The sequence below is a fragment of the Balearica regulorum genome, chromosome 1 (assembly GCF_011004875.1).
Source record: "Balearica regulorum gibbericeps isolate bBalReg1 chromosome 1, bBalReg1.pri, whole genome shotgun sequence".
In the NCBI taxonomy this organism is placed as follows: Eukaryota; Metazoa; Chordata; class Aves; order Gruiformes; family Gruidae; genus Balearica; species Balearica regulorum.
Genome location: NC_046184.1, coordinates 49,260,394 through 49,276,985, shown reverse-complemented (window position 1 = coordinate 49,276,985; position 16,592 = coordinate 49,260,394). Strand labels below are relative to the sequence as shown.

The 16,592-nt window shown below is 37.4% G+C and overlaps 1 long non-coding RNA gene across 1 annotated transcript in view; it reads right to left on the bottom strand.

Moving 5' to 3' along the window:
- Positions 1 to 16,592, bottom strand: part of LOC142601021 (uncharacterized) — a 118,701-nt gene that overhangs the window by 76,374 nt on the left and 25,735 nt on the right. The gene's annotated exons all lie outside the window — the stretch shown is intronic.

The window sequence follows — 16,592 nt, the reverse complement described above, 5'->3', positions numbered from 1 at the left end:
CTGTAGTTCAAAAATGCATGGTAAATGCATAGCTGAAAATGCTTACCATCCAGATGCGAAGGTTGCCATGAACATGTTTCCAAGGCAGTCTCCCTACCTACACATTTTCTAAGGTATCATTTACCACTGTGAGGCTTCTTTGACCATCTGTATGGGATTTGTGGACTCCAGGCCACTTAATAAGCATAATGGCAGTAGTCCCAATAGCCCCATTACAGGCTAGAGAAACCTGGGAATCCAGGACTGTATTAATTGTGCATGCACAGAATTACCCTCCACTGTGTGCAAGGTGAGGTGACGGACATGCTTGTGTGACAAGCTGGGCTGGATGTGCTTGGGTAGCAAGTAGAATCTAGTCAAAGCGATCAGACTTCTTCCACATCTATGGGCATCAGAGAAGTGATTCAGACATGACAGATCCCTTACATGTTGGACTCATAAGTGGAAAGTGGTTGCACAGCATCTTTGTTGGTTTCATACATTGCACACAAACAACTTGTTGTCCAGTCAGAAATGTGGAGGCTGAGGCTACGTTTTTTTACACATCAAATGTTGCTGACCATCTACATTGAACCTCTAAGGTGTGAGGACTAAGCCCATGCTGACAGCAGGGGAGACTGAAGGAGCTTTGGACTTCATAGGCTGAAGTCTGCACCTCATAGGCAAAGTTAAAAACAAATATTGAAAGGCTCATAGGCTGAAAAAGCTGCTGTGAGCAGGGAGGAGAAGAACAAGAATAGAAACAAACATAAGGCAATTTTAGAAATTCAAAGAAACATAAGGGAGAAGAGCTGTAAAATTTGGCATGTTCTTCTCTTAACTGAAGTAATGGTCCAACTCTGCATACCCTGCACAGGCTGAGCAGCTCTTACCTGCAGTTCAACATCCACTAAGACAAGTCTGGTATGAAGCTGAAGAAATTGCAGTAATTTTAAAACCATATTATTTTATCCATTATTGGATACCCCATATCCCTTATTGGTTACCCCATCCCCATCTGTGTTTCTTTTGTACTTTGGAAATAATGCAAAAGGCAGAGAAGCTAACTTTAATGGGGAGCTGGGATTTTTCTAAAGGAAGGAATTTCTGGAACAGCAAAATACTTCATGATTCACCTCATTTACACACCAAACAGACTGAAGGTGTGGCTGTGATCCAAGATGGTGCTCCAGATGACCTGAATTAAATGTAGTTGGAAAAGACAGTTACCATATATGCCAAACAGCAAAAAATTTATATTAATGTTTAAAAACTTAATTTTTATTCAATACAATTGTCTTCAGGATGTGGGATTCTTGTATTTCTTTCTTTCTTTGAAGAACCTAGGATATTTTTTATCTGATTTTTTTTTTTTTATTTCCTGTTGAAGATGGGAAAAATTTCTCCTGGTGTGAGAACTTTCTGTGTAGTAGAACCTCCACAGTCAAAGGGAAAAAAAAATATTTTTTTCTCTTTAAATACTGATATTAGAAAATTTTACTTTCCCCAATATCTATGCAGGACCTAAGTCACAATGCTTTCCTAAAGTTTCTGAAGTAAGTTGTATAATGGTATCATCACCTCTACTGTATATTTTTCCATAGTTCTGAGGCAGACAATTCTGGGTTTCAGTCAGCCGGACAAAACTTGTGCTTGTGTGAATGGGAGAGATTCCACTAATTGTATGCTTCTACCGACGCTTACAATTTAACACAACTACTAATCTAACAAAACTTTGGGAAAACAAAAACAGAACAAAACCCAACAAGGTGAATTTTCTAGAAATAGATCTAAAGTCTTGAAGTTCACAAGGAAGATACAAAATTATGCACATAATATTAGATTGCAAATCTTCTTGCAGCTGAAGTGAATTGTATTTTAAAATATGCCATCGAATTTAGGGGTCTTTGGGCCACTATGTTCTAAACAGTGCAGCTGGAAAGACAGAGACTTTGATCTTCAGAGTCCTGCTTGACTGCTGGGTGTCAGGACAACAGCTCTATCCCCACACCATGTGTTGTTTGGCAAATTGTAAACAACCTGTATCTCTATTATTCTATTCTTTGGTATGTTCCTTTGCAAAAAGGATGCGATATTTCCCGTTACATAGGGATAGCAGTGTAAGAACCACTCAAAAAGAGATTAAGAAACAGAGAGAAATGCTTTCCAGTTTTGGAAAAAAAAAATGTCGTTCTTAGGCTGACTTACTTAACATTAGAGAAAGAAGTAGTATAAGAAGAGAAAACGTTTGTTCTTACAGAGACATCTGGGTTAAAACACATTTGAATACCATCTACGACAGCTATTTAATTTCTTTACATGAGAGGCAATAATTTGCCTTACTGTGCAATCCATTATTGACAATGATGTGAGCTAGGAAGCACAGGTTTATAATGTGGAATATTCAGATAATTTCTCTAGTAGATATCTATCAGGAGACAGGCCTTATCTTCCAAGCTCTATATCTTCATTCAGGCTGAAACTCTGTCATTTTTCTGTTTTGCAAAGTTTATCTTCATGATACAGTTTCAAAGTTTTAAGCTTCCAGATGAGTATGTGTCCTGAGTGCCTAAAGCAAACAACTGAATGATAGTTTTCTGGGCACAAAGGAAAAGCAAAACAACTGTATATTTATTTGCAGAATAAATGAAAATGTTTCCTGAGGGGCTTGAGTTTTCTGATATTACAAACCTGGGAAAAATCAGAGGGAATAATTTTAAATGCTACTGAATCCTTAAATGCTAAAAATGAGACTATTTACTTAATACTTTTCCTGTGTGTCTCATTAAATTCTGTGCTAATTTTAAATAAATGCTAATGACCATATGCAACACTAATTTATTTTTAAGAACCTTGAGGAACATGTTTCCTTTTTGACCTTACTTGCAGTCTGTCCCAGATTGTTGAGCTGCATTTGTAAGTTTCTTTTCATAGGTCATCCTAAAATAAGACTTTGAGGCAGATCTCTCCAATTATGTGGCCTTCAGTCAAATAACGAAGTGATCGTGGAGGTCACTCTTCTTGTGCCCTGGAAAGTCAAGAGTCTATTAATTAAAGACGGGATGGTGGAACAGCATAGGTTTGTATCAAAATTATTAAGATATGTCAATAGCTTGCCAAGAAAGAGAGTCAGATTGTTTAAAGTGCCATAGAAGAGTTTACTTATGCACCACTTCCTTAGAGTGAAGAAATGCTAACAAAACCATTGCTGAGTCCCTTCAATTTTTGTTATGTTGCCTTCTCCTTTGGGAGGGAAGAATTCTAAATAGGTATAGATTTAGGCAAATATTGAAATGAAATATTTACTTTTGAATAATGTTTAAGACATAAATATGAAATGTATAAAGATATATTTGATTTAAAAAGGAAGTTTCCCAATTGTAAGGTTTGAAGTTCCTCTGCCCCACCAAAACGATGGTGGAGGAAGTGGTTTGCTCTCAGACACCAGGGTGTAACAAAAGTTACAGGACTTTCAGGTCCGGTCAGGTTATGGTGAAGGACATTTCAGGAAAATGCCTCTCATGGCAGGTTACATTATCAGTCGTCACACATAAAATACTTAAAGCCTCAGTTAACCCCCAGGATAGTGCCTTAATTTTCTCGTTAGAAGGATTTATTTTACACAGGTGCTTTATAACTTCAACAGCTAGTAAAAATTTATCCTGTGAGTTGCATTAAGTGTCATTGAAATGAGAACAAGAATTACCTTTCCCTGAGACTGTAAGGTGGAGCATTTAAATACCTCTTAACAGAAAGCTAAAATCATAAAGTTCTGCATCAGATCAGAAGGCAGATCAGAGCTTTGTGCTATGGTGGCTGAGGAGTTTCTCAGGGACTGATACACCACATATAGTGAGCAATAAGAAGAGCTGTTCTCTAAAAGTGAAGTTTTCAGTGGTTGGCTCAATTTTGAAAGGAGTTTATATAGGCAATATATAAAGTTTTTCTTTTACCAAGTATGCAATCTCAACGACTAATGAGTCTTGGGTAACAATACTAATTCGCTGTAACAGTCAAGTGATAGACACAAAAGTTGATGAAACAGTTTACAACAGTTGGGGTTTTTTCCTATATCCAGACTTATTTTTTTTAAAGCATAAATATTTTTAAAAAATCTGACTGATAGCATTTCAGTTAGAAATATTTTTATAGCATGCTCTGTTACAATGTGATAGAAAACAACTGAGAAATCCCTTTCTGTTTTAAGCTACAGTCATTATTGTCCTCCTTCACACAAAAACTAGAATCAGAATTATAGAATAATTCAAGCTGAAAGGGACATCCAGAAGTCATCTTCCTGCATGAACCAGGATAAATAACCTCTTCACAACTTCTAGAATGTACAAAGTCTGTTCTGTCTAGAAACATATTTTAGGGTGGAATACCCCCGTTGTAGTCACTGTCATGGGAACAATCCTTACAGACTGGGAAATATCAGTACCTTAGAGTATGATTTCTGTGGACTCCACACATCCTACCTGCTGGCCCATTATGAGCTCCGTGTACTCTGTATTTATCCCACAATAAACATATGAGATAAAATCATCCCCTGCATTCTAAAATATTAAGTATATGGGCTAAGTCTATTTCCAACTATTTTATGCAAACTAGAGCTATTCTGGAAGTATATCTCAAGCATCACTAGTGCTTAAATGGTTGATGAAGGTAACTAGGTTTTCTTTACAAAGTCTGTAGGAAAAAACAGACATTGTAGTTTTAAAGGTGCTTCATAGTTGCATACAGGAGACAGCCATCAGTAAAGGTAGCTCAGAGTCAGTTGCTCAGAAGACAGGGGGAAGGGAATATTCCCAAGAGTTTCCTCCATCATTTCTCACTTTGCCTAAGTCTGGCCCGATTCTTCAGTCTTCAAGCAGTGGTCACCCTGAGGGACTGACAACTTCTTCCTCAAAGAGATTGTCATCCATTCCTTGTTCTAACTTCAAAGACTGTTTCAGTGTCTGTCACAGGGCTCTGAAATTTTCTTCTGATAAGAAACTAGAAATGCATTCAGTGAGGCCCTGTAAGAGCATGAAGCCTATTTCCTTTAGGGGCTGCAGAGCCTGGATGAAAAATTGCAGCAGTCAGTCATGGCTGTCTATGGCCTCCTACACAAGCTTCTTTGAGGCCATATTTTGAAGCCTTTCCAAGCAGAAAGGAATGGCTGAACTTTTGTAGGAAAACCACGAGAACTCATATTAAGTAATCTTTTGTGCTTTACATAGTTACAGAGGAAGTTCAGCATAAGTTCTTTTTCCCTTAGGGTACTACTTCTGTCCCTGGGTTATAACATCAAAGTTAGAGGCCTGAGGGAATATCACATTTCAGCAAGCAAAAATCTCAAACAGAAAACTATATTCTTAGCTTTTGTTTTCAGCGTGCTGCGTAGTTCACTCTTAAGATAGTGCAAAAGGAGAATCTTGTAATTTGTTTTGTGGAAAAACTAAGGTTTCTTTAAGGTGAATTCTATACTGAAAACAAGGTTAATTCAACAATTACATTGCTTAGTGTTCATCCACAAGGTATCGATGGAATGACTGAGTTAGTCTTCCCCTCATTCATGTGAAAAATAATTGGACTAAGACATGTATAGTCAATTAACCATTCTTTTCCAGCTACTAGTATTGCACCAGAAAACATGGACTCTCTTGCCAGTTCCTGCTTTTGACTGGAACTGACCAGGAGGCTCCTGGATGAAGGAGGGAATATTGTAATTTTCATTTGTGTTTCTGGTATTATCTGTTACCTAGGGCAGGAACATTGCCTTCAAAGGCATTTGAAGAAGTTTAAATTCTGGGTAGGTGTTCACTGAGTAAATATAAAGGACAACAAGGGAAAATAAACTGGACTACAACAATTTATTGTGACTTTTCTTGAAATATAAGAGCATGAGAGGAATTATATTTGAATCTACAGTGACAACAAACACTTTATCATAGAGACTACTGATTTGCAAAGGCTTTTACCAAATAATATAGTGCAGCAAATGAAAAAAGTAATCAGATGTATGTCAGGATTTTGGTTTATAACTCACAGAAGAGATAGGTGACAATCAGCTTAATGTAGAGACTTCTAACATCATTATATTGATAGGATTCTCCACTGCTGAGCCTGCTGGTAAAAAAGGTAAAAAGTATGCCATGTCAGCACATTAAAAAAGTGTGTCTCATGAGCAGCCTGAATGGTCCCATGTGAGGTCTTCAAGACTTGCCTTATTGAGATTTCCCATATATAGAAAAGGGAAGAATATGTGCAGTACTGGTCAGTATAGTAATGGAAAGGGGTGTTGCTCCCAAACTCCTGCAGGAAGATGACTACAAACTAGGCATATAAATCCCAGTTCATCGAGTTACTTAAGATACAATAGGACTATTTATGGCTAAGGAATCAGGCACTGCTCCCATGCTATCTGAACAAGAAACATAATTTCAAGATCCTAATTCAAGATCCTATTACAATCAGTGCCATTAAGAAAATTTTAAATAGTTAGATTTAAAAAACGCCAGGCTTTCATAATAAAAATCCTCCACAGGTTTTGGGTTCCTGCCATTGTGTGTGACTTGGGCAGCAGAGCTCAGTGCTAGGTGTGAGAACTCGCCTCTGTGGGGCTTAGCTGGCTTCTTCCAATGCTGGATTAGCTCCCTAGTCCAGTTTCAGTACTGCCACTGAACAATATGGATCATGGAAACACTTCCTAGGCTGACACACTGGAGCACTTCTCCAGGGCTGTACTGACAACACGGAACAAAAGACTGGATCTCACATGGACCCCATGAGGAGGTGGCTCCTGTCATGCCATAGGTACGGGCTATTCAGCAGAAGTAGCCTGTTTGAGGTAATGGTAATAATTGCAGGTGTTTTGAGCTCAAATTGAATAAATATTGAGCAAAGTAATTAAGCATCAACCTAAAAAAAAGTAATTTTTTTCCTACCCTTATGAGTATTTTTATCTTCATAAATGTAGTAGGTACAGAAAAGTGTATGCTCTACAATAATGAAGAGACAACTATAGCTTGAAGCAGTATGTCAAGTCCATTTTTTGCTTTTGTTCAGGTTTTTATTGCTACAACTTTATTAAATTACTTAGGTTGAGAGTTCTATGATGTTTTTCTGTGACAGGAGGCTTTCAACATCTCTCACGCACTGCAGGGTGTTTGCTTGCTAGGTTTCTTTTACCTTGGTCTATTTTAGCCTTTCTTCTCTTTTTTTTCTTTTTTTTTTTTTTTTTTTTTTTACATGAGTCACTGTCTGGTGAAAACTCATTAATGGCCTTGGCAGATACTAATTAAAGGCAGTTTAATGGCTCCCAGGAAAAGAAGCCCTTGCCCAATTTCTTTGGCTCCAAATGAAGATCATCAGTCTATTAGAAAACAAAATTGTGAGGAGAAGACGACTTATGTGTATTGAGGAGAGGACTGACAGAATCATATGAGCCGTATTAGTCACAGATGTGGTTGATTTTGTAATACAATTGAAAACATACAAAATTATACAGGAAAATTCATTCCTATCATTATTTTATTTCAGTCAGCCTCATAATTCTTGACAAAGAAAACATTTATATGATTAACTGGAATGATACATCCTAGTTCTGCTGAAACATTTGGTCCGAGTTTTCCAGAGTAGGTAAACATGAGTCTAGATACACAAACCTTCTTTAGCTGAATAAATCAAGATTCTTAGATAAAATTTCATGTTCAGTTACATTGGATATCACCATTTTAATAACAGCATGGTTTTTGCCATAATGCTGGTTCTTATGTTTACTGCATTATCATAGAATCATAGAATCATAGAATGGTATGGGTTGGAAGGGACCTCAAAGATCATCTAGTTCCAACCCCTCTGCCATTGGCAGGGACACCCTCCACTAGAGCAGGTTGCCCAAAGCCCCATCCAACCTGGTCTTGAGCACTTCCAGGGATGGGGCATCCACAACCCCTCTGGGCAATGTGTTCCAGTACCTCACCACCCTCACAGTAAAGATTTTCTTTCTAATATCTAATCTAAATCGACCTTCCTTCAGCTTAAACCCATTACCCCTTGTCCTGTCACTACACTCCCTGATAAACAGTCCCTCACCATCTTTCCTGTAGGCCCCTTCAGATACTGGAAGGCCGCAATTAGATCTCCCCGGAGCCTTCTCTTCTCCAGGCTCAACAACCCCAACTCTCTCAGCCTGTCTTCATAGGAGAGGTGCCTCTGCCCCGTGATCATCTTCCTGGCCCTCCTCTGGGTTCGCTCCAACAGGTTCATGTCCTATTGGGGCCCCCAGAGCTGGACGCAGTACTCCAGGTGGGGTCTCATGAGAGCAGAGTAGAGGGGAGAATCACCTCCCTCAACCTGCTGGTCGTGCTACTTTTGATGCAGCCCAGGATGTGGTTGGCTTTCTGGGCTGCAAACGTGCATCATCAACTCATGTTGAGCTTCTCATCAATCAATACTTCCAAGTCCTTCTCCTCAGGGCTGCTCTCAATCCATTCCCCGCCCAGCCTGTAGTTGTGCTTGGGATTGCGCCGACCCACATGCAGGACCTTGCACTTGGCCTTGTTGAACTTCATGAGATTCACATGGTCCTACTTATCAAGCCTGTCAAGGTCCCTCTGGATGGCATCCCTTCCCTCCAGTGTGTCGACCACACCACACAGCTTGGTGTCACTGGCAAACTTGCTGAAGTTGCACTCGATTAATAAAAACATAAGAAAACTCTTTTCAAGAATAATGACTAATACTCTAGAATTAGTCTAGAGTACTAGATTAAAACATGGTATGATAGTTTCTATCCAAGTCTTGATAAATAAATAATAACAAAAAAATCTTTCTATTATCTTGTAGTGTTGTAGGCTTGCTTCAGAAATATGTCAGAGCCTTTAGACAGGTATGGTCTGTCAATGGTCATACCATTTAACATCCAGGAATTTTAGTTGTATGATCTGACTGCTGTTTCAAGGCAAATTACTCCTGTCCTAGGACAGATGTGTTGCTCACTGAGCCTAATAGCTAATTTAACACGACCTATGCTAATGATGTCAGTACATTAACAGACACATTAGTAAATTTAAAAAAAAAAGAGTGAAAAGAGGGAGAGCTTTAAAAATTATGTTTTCTTTTTCAATTGTGATATTACAAACACAAAGAACTTCTGAAAATTTGGCTAGTTCATCTGAGAATTAATTACAGCATCAGTATAAAATATTCAGCAGGAGATAATCTCAACATAGAAAGATTGTCCATTTATAATGATTCTGGAGCTCCATTTGTTAAAGGACTAGTGTGGTTTAGCATGATGTAGTTCTCATACAAGCTCACGTTCACGTCCAACACTAAACAGTTTTCTGTAACAGGTTCTGTAGCAAACAGAGCAAGAGCATTTAACAACATGACTTATGAATTTACAATGCTCCCAACAATTAAACTGTACATGCACAGCCTCCATGAGTGAACTAGAACAATCTTGGGGCAAGCCCTCTATCAGGGAACCAGAAATACTGGAAGTTAAGAGCAGAAATGCTCAGACTCCACAGGTATAAGAACCGGTGCTCTTTTTGTCTTTTCCAAAAGACCTGGAAAGCCTGAGAAAAACTCTCTACAAATCTTAAATTCTTTTCAACCTGTTGTCTGCTTATTGGTTATTGTGCCACAGCGTATGGTGTTATCATAATATTACAAATAGCCCAAGGTGGGAAGCAGGACCCATGATGCAATGCACTTTACTGTATGAAACAAGCTAATAATTCACAATACAAAGGTAACAAATGACAACAAACAGCTTAAGGGCATCCAGGACAACAATGGCTAATATCCTCTGCTTTTGCCACTGGGCACCAAGGCTGGAATTAATTTGAGCTATTATAGATATCTGCAAAGGAGCCCTTTGTCTGAGACACTAACATAGACTGTCTTCACTGTCCATGGTACAATTTATTGAATATAAAGTAGGTCAATAAAGTAATTCAGGTGAATCATGCCTAAAAGTGTCTATACTCCTCTGTTGACAAAACCAGTGCCATTATACATATTTGTCCACATGGTACATATTTACAATTAGATGAGACAAATCCCACTTCAATGACTTAACATTTCTGATGTTTTGTTTTAGTTTTGGCACTGGTGGAATGTATCACAGAAAAGAAGTTGTAAAGATGAATGGAAAAGAAAATAATTAATCTTTTAGCTGGAATGATGTCCGAAGTCCAACAACATGGTAGCAACACACTGGAGCGTGGATAAGAGTAATTCTTACTTTGTAATGGTCAGAGAGGAAACTGTCTGAAATATGTTTTTCTAAAGGAGATTTCATTTGGAATTTTCTCTGTGGATTAAAAACAAGACAAAATCCCAAACCCTTTTGTTCTGAGAACTTGTCTCTGCAGTGTTGATCCTGTTAGGCCAGGCCACCATACAGGCCACAAGATTAGTGGTGGAAGAAACTAAAATGTTAGTGGAAACTCAGCTGATAATCAGTCACAAAGGCTTTCTGGGACTTCACTGTTTAGTGGCCACCACATATTTCATTACTATATGAACCCTGATATATACTTTTCCCAGTTGCTTGACATTGACTTTGATACCTGACCAAGTCACACGCAGCCAAACACAATAATCAGCTGGATAACTGCTGTGTGTCCAAATCTCACATTCAAATACATAGGTGCTTGTTTTTCTGCCAATAAAATCTGTTCTTTAATAAAAAATCCATATTCTACTTCTTACTCAGCCTGGAGTGCCAATCTCTGTTCTGAGAAACAAGCCGAAAAGGGCAATAAGGCATTTCTGGGTCCAGAGAAAGGACAGCTGTACCATGAGAAACTTACAGTAGAAAGAATCTGAGGTTTTACAGAAGATGCAATAAAACACGCCCCAGTCATGAAACCCAGAAAGCTCTCTGCAACAAAGGAGAGTTTTAAATGTCATCAGAAAGATGGCAACACAGTTGAGAATGTTAGGAACAAAAGATTCATGTGGGAGAGATTAAGAGAGGTTTTAGTTATGTTGAACTTCAGCTGAAAGCAAATTTATATAAGGTAGTGCCAGAAGGAAGCCAAGATGCTTTTGGACACAATTCAGCCACCACTTGATCTCACAGCTAGTCCTTATTTGAAGATACCAACCTGAAATGATGTGAAAAAAGGATAACAAGTTCAAGGACATTTATTCAAAAAAGGAAGGAAAGCAAAGGGGAAAAAAATGATGGTACCATAAGATGCAAACAGGGTAAACACAAGTGGTAAACCTTAACTGAGAGTTTAGAATATTTTTAATAAAATCCCTTCCTATGTAACATAATTGGCAATTCACAAAATGCTGTTCAGCTTGTATTCAGTATACGAAGCACACACACAATATCAGGCTGTAAATTCTGCAGTAGATATTCCACATTTTCATCTGTTGTTTGAGGTACTGCTCTACAGTGGAAACATATAAAAATTATATACGTAAATACTAATCTCTCTTTCACTGTATGCCAGCCATGCTAAAATAAATACTCTAGGCAAAATATATACATCCGTTTAAGCACATTTGCTTAATAACGTTGATTATTTCATCCTTCTGAACTAGCAGACTTTTGCCCATATTATAAAACTACCATGGATTTTTGTCAGACTTAATGTGTCCATTCACCACATTATCAAAGCAATTTGGAAAGAAAGTACACTTTTGACATTGCTTAATAAAAGTAGGTTTATTGCAATTTATTATGTGATGTCATAATGAAGCCATAAATTGCAAAAGCTGCTGCTGCTGCTGATGATGATGATGAAGAAGAGGAATGCTATATGTATTCCTATATATGTATAGGAACAGGATTTTAAATTATGACTCAAATTCGGTTTTGCTTCTTTTGCTAAACACTTGGAGTTGAGCTATGTGACCACAAATGGGCAATAAATTAATGACATTGGACTGCCAGAATGGTACCTTTGTTTTTCTTTTTAGACTAGCTATTTTGTTCTGCCAGTTGTGCTTTCTGTTGCATATGTAATGGATTTACAGAAACAGTTGACAAATAACTGCAGGATTTGATAGGAGCAGCAGGTGTCTATTTTTTTTTGGTCTGAATAAACCTTTTTCTCAATAAAACTTCACACTTCAAGAAATAATTAACACTGCATGTAACAGTAGAACATTAAAACTGAAAAGAAATTATCGCAGAATTAGCAATGGCCTTTACCTGAATACATATAAAAGTTTGATCAATTTATGACTCTTTTTGGTTATAGCAAAAGCATGCAGCTGAATCATTGTCTTCCCTTGTGGCTAGGTTACTTCTGCAAAAGTAATTTTCCATTTTCTTTTTCTTCTACCAAGCCCACTTTCATATCAAATCTGCCCAAATCTCTAATATGAAAATCTTTTTCCAAACTGCCCCCCTAACCTTTCCTCCCTTGGTTATTGCTGAGTGCAATTCTGTCTTACTACTTTCATTATTCAGAAGACTGAAGTACAATACAGAAACAGCCATGGGAACCCATGAAACATTACCATTATGTCTGAATGAAGTGTTGTTTAGAATCTCTTGTGGATGGATGTACTTTGAAACAATGCATGGTAGTAAACAAAATAGTTTAGATGACAACTGAAGCTACATTTTCAAATTCATTCTTTAGGCTTTAAAAATAAGTAAAAAAAATGTTTTGAAGACAGATATGGTCCAGATTTGCTCTCAACTCAAAAATGTATAGGTGCACATGTGCCTTTGTACACAAGGTGAAGACACATACATACATGGAGAGGAGGAATGGAAGTAATCACTTGTTATATATTTTTCAACTGAGTTAATATGAAAGAAAATATATACATCCCCATCTTATAGGGATGAATATCCACCTAGTACAAAGACTAAACAATTAATTAACTGTATTTCCTATAAAATACAGAATCATTATTACCACATGACCCACAGTAATCTTTGGAGACCAATACAATACACTTCATTGGGACAATCAATATGAATGCATCAGTTTAATTGTTCTTTACATGTTTGCCTGTCTTTACTAAAATTGGTGCTGGCAAGAAAATCTGAAACTCCATTTATATTCAGCAAGATATATACAGAATTGTCACAAGATCATTGAATTTTCACTAGATGCTACTTTTATTTTTACTAAATAGAGCAAAGCTTGTTGATGCTCCCTGTCTGCACCAGAATGCAAATGTTTGGTAAACATAATTTACTTGCTTTTCATGTTGTCTGAAAAGTCATTAGCCAAATGAACATAATGACCAAATGTAAAACTGCAGCATGGATCAAGCTAAACTAAGGGTGTTAAAGTATTCTTCTTAGGAGACTATACACTTTTCTTATACTGACTTACCTGTGATTCTCTAAGTTCCTGTGGGACTTACTCACTGGCTTTCCCTTTCTTGCAGGGTTTATCCTTTCATCCTGTCATGGGACGTTTGTATGTACATCAACAGCAAAAGTGTGGTATTTGTCTGTGGTTATGAGTCAGTCATAGGGTGAAATCCACATATTTAGATGCCATCCCCTCTTTCTTTTTTAAAGATGAGAACACAGAAAGGTTGGCAGTTTGATTGTGTGATGTGTCCTACTTCACAATACATGAATTATATTCTGGCATCCATCTAGAGCTAATTTTATGATAGCAGGGTGCCCTTCTAAAGAGGTGTTTATAAATAAATATCCAAACAAACAAACAAAATAGAATATAGAATAACAAAATGGAATATTAAATTCCATTTACACAACGCTCACAGATTCTGGAAACATTATCTAATCTGACAAACCAGGAGAATCAGGGCAGCCTGACAGGAGAAAACTGGGGAAGCGTGAGTGTGCGCACGTGCGTTTCCATGTGTGTATGTGTGAGAGACCACAACTGTCATAAAGTTCCTCCAGATACCCATTTCTAGGGTATGAAATCCAACTAGGATTTGATGGTTTCTCACACAAAAGGGAGCCTAACAAACAACTTCGTTTCTTTCCCTACTCCAGATGCCTAGATTCCAGAATAGAACATCCAGAATAACAGCATTAAAAAAAATAAAAATGAAAAAAAATAAAAAGTAAAGAGAAAACTGTCCAATAACTCATGTGAATGTTTGAAAAAATGTTTAACATTTTTCAGAAATCTAACTGGAGTATTAATGAGGTAATATGTAGACAGAAATACACTATGTACTGGGAGATTGTGATGTTCTTTTTCATTTCAAAAAACAATATCCTGATTGAGAAGAGAGTTAATTAAAATTTGAAGAAATGTAAGGCATAGCTGAACTACTACCTTATTCTGACATATCTATCTACCAGTGAACACAGAGAATGCAAGGTAGCCAGTGATGGTTTTTATGGTTACTGAAAAAGAAATCTTCCAAGAGAGAGCAGGTGGAAATCATTAATGAAGTAATGGTCATAGAAAGGGTTAGCAGAATAGAGGCAAGACACTGTCGCGGGAGTGAAAACCAATTGATGTGAAGCCTTTACAAAACACTTGCACTCTACTTACAAGCAGAGTTATGACCTTTGGAATTGGAAGAATAAAAGTAGCTGGGAAGCTTCTTGCCCTTTGTGTCCCTTCAAAGTGCTGTCTTCTGTGCCACATCAGCTTGTCTTAGTTCTCCTCTAACCCTCTTTGGCATTCAAATAAATTCTTTTTTTCATGCTTACTCTACACTGCATTCCTCCTCCTGCTCCTTGGGCCATAGTGGAAGGGCAGGGAGAAGCTTTTCTGCTCTCATTTCAAAAGCAGGACACAAAACCAGACCCTCCTAAAATAGTCTCTACCAGTTGAAAGGAGTGACTGAAGAAAAAGTCAAATTTAATCTTTCTATCCATTAAAGACCTTCGGCAGTAACAATTCAACATAGTGAATAAGCAGCTGGTGGCTGCTTATAGAGGTGGCTACTAGCCATGTGGCTGACCACGAACACGGATTTTTTTTTGAGTAAATTATATATTTGGATACATTTTCATACCATTAGCAAAGTGTGTCTGTAACTCTAGAGTGCCTCAGTTCTATATTTCAAAATTTGTAGGTACCAGACTGTATAATGGCATTTTCTTTAACAGAGGTACATATTGTCTGATATTAACATTGCTGAAATGTTCCAGAGGAAATTTTTTTAATAAAATTGAGTCTGTTTGCAATTGCTGTCTTGGAAAACTTCAGCCTGAAAAATTAAATGAGCAAAATTTTAAGAAACTAAAAATATAATTTTATGATGTGAGGCACCACATTTTAACTATTGGCAAGAGCCCAGTTCTAGCTACAGTATCATTGCATACACAGTTACGCACACGTGTATGTATGTACATAAGACTACACTGAATTATTAAGATTGCAAGAACAAATACTGCATTAGGAAGTTAAAGACAGTGATGCTAATTTGAACTCCTTCACAGTAAATGCCTTAAAGTACTGTTTCTGTAAGCAGCTAACAGAAATCAGTTCATTTATCACAATTTGTTACTATATGATCCCTTGTTTGTGTGGCTGTCATGAGGGTCTCAAGTCAGGCTTAGAGAACGAGGAAAACAGATCAGTGGCCATCTTGGGACTGTTTGTCATGACAGCATCATGTGGTTGCAGGCTTAAGTGGTTTTGCGTTCTGTTTTGAAGAAGGAGTTGGGGGGGAGTTAGGTTCTGATTTGCAAAGTTCAGATGGGAATCAATAGAGTTTCAGGAATTTGGCCGAAAGTACCTAGGTTCTCACAGTAGTAGATAATAAGAACTGACTCATGCTTTTATTATTTCAGTAAAATTAATAAAAAGCAATGAAGAACACATAATACATGAAAACATAATGCTTTTGGGTTATAGATGTAATTATCAGACGTATTATTGTTAAGACAGTAATTATTCTATTCCAAGGTATCTCTGGTACATAAAGATCAGTTTCAAGCATTCTTAAATGAATTAGGGGGAACTCATAGAAGATCAATGGAAAGGAAGTTTGGAAACAATCTGTATAGCCTGAGAGGACTGGGGTTGTTAAGGCTGGAGAGGAAAACATAGGATAACAGTATCAGGGAGGAAATCAGAGGAAGGAACACAAAAAGTTTCAAATACATTAAATGTTATAACAAAGAGGACAATAATGAATAACATTCCACAGTTGTAGAGCACAGGACAAGGAAAAAAAATCAGTTTAAATCAGTTGTTTCAACCATTAAAGAGATATTATAAAACATTCCTAATTGTAAAGATTGTCAAACAGTGGAACAGGCTACTTTGGGAAGCTGTTGAATCTCTGTGCTGAGTATTTTTTATGATTAACACAGACGTTGTTCAGTTATATTTGACCTTGAGTCAAAGCAGGGAAGTGGACTAGCTTAATCTATGATCCTTAAATATTAACATTCTCAGGACAAGAGCCATGCAGACTTCCAAAAGAAGGGGAAAAAAAAAGCCTATTTTAATTTTATCTGTGCAGTTCACAGAAGAGCCATTTACAAGTCATAATGAAAAAGAACCTCTTTAAAAATACATGAAGGGCAAATGTGTTTTCTTTATCAGCCTCAACAATTTGGTGCACGTTCTAATTTCTTTCTGCTGTAGCTTCCAGGGTCCCATTGATCTTGTGGCGTGGGAGGACTCTTAGGTGGGAGTCTGTTACCCTGAGCAACATGACAGCGTTAATTCAGTTGTGCTCTG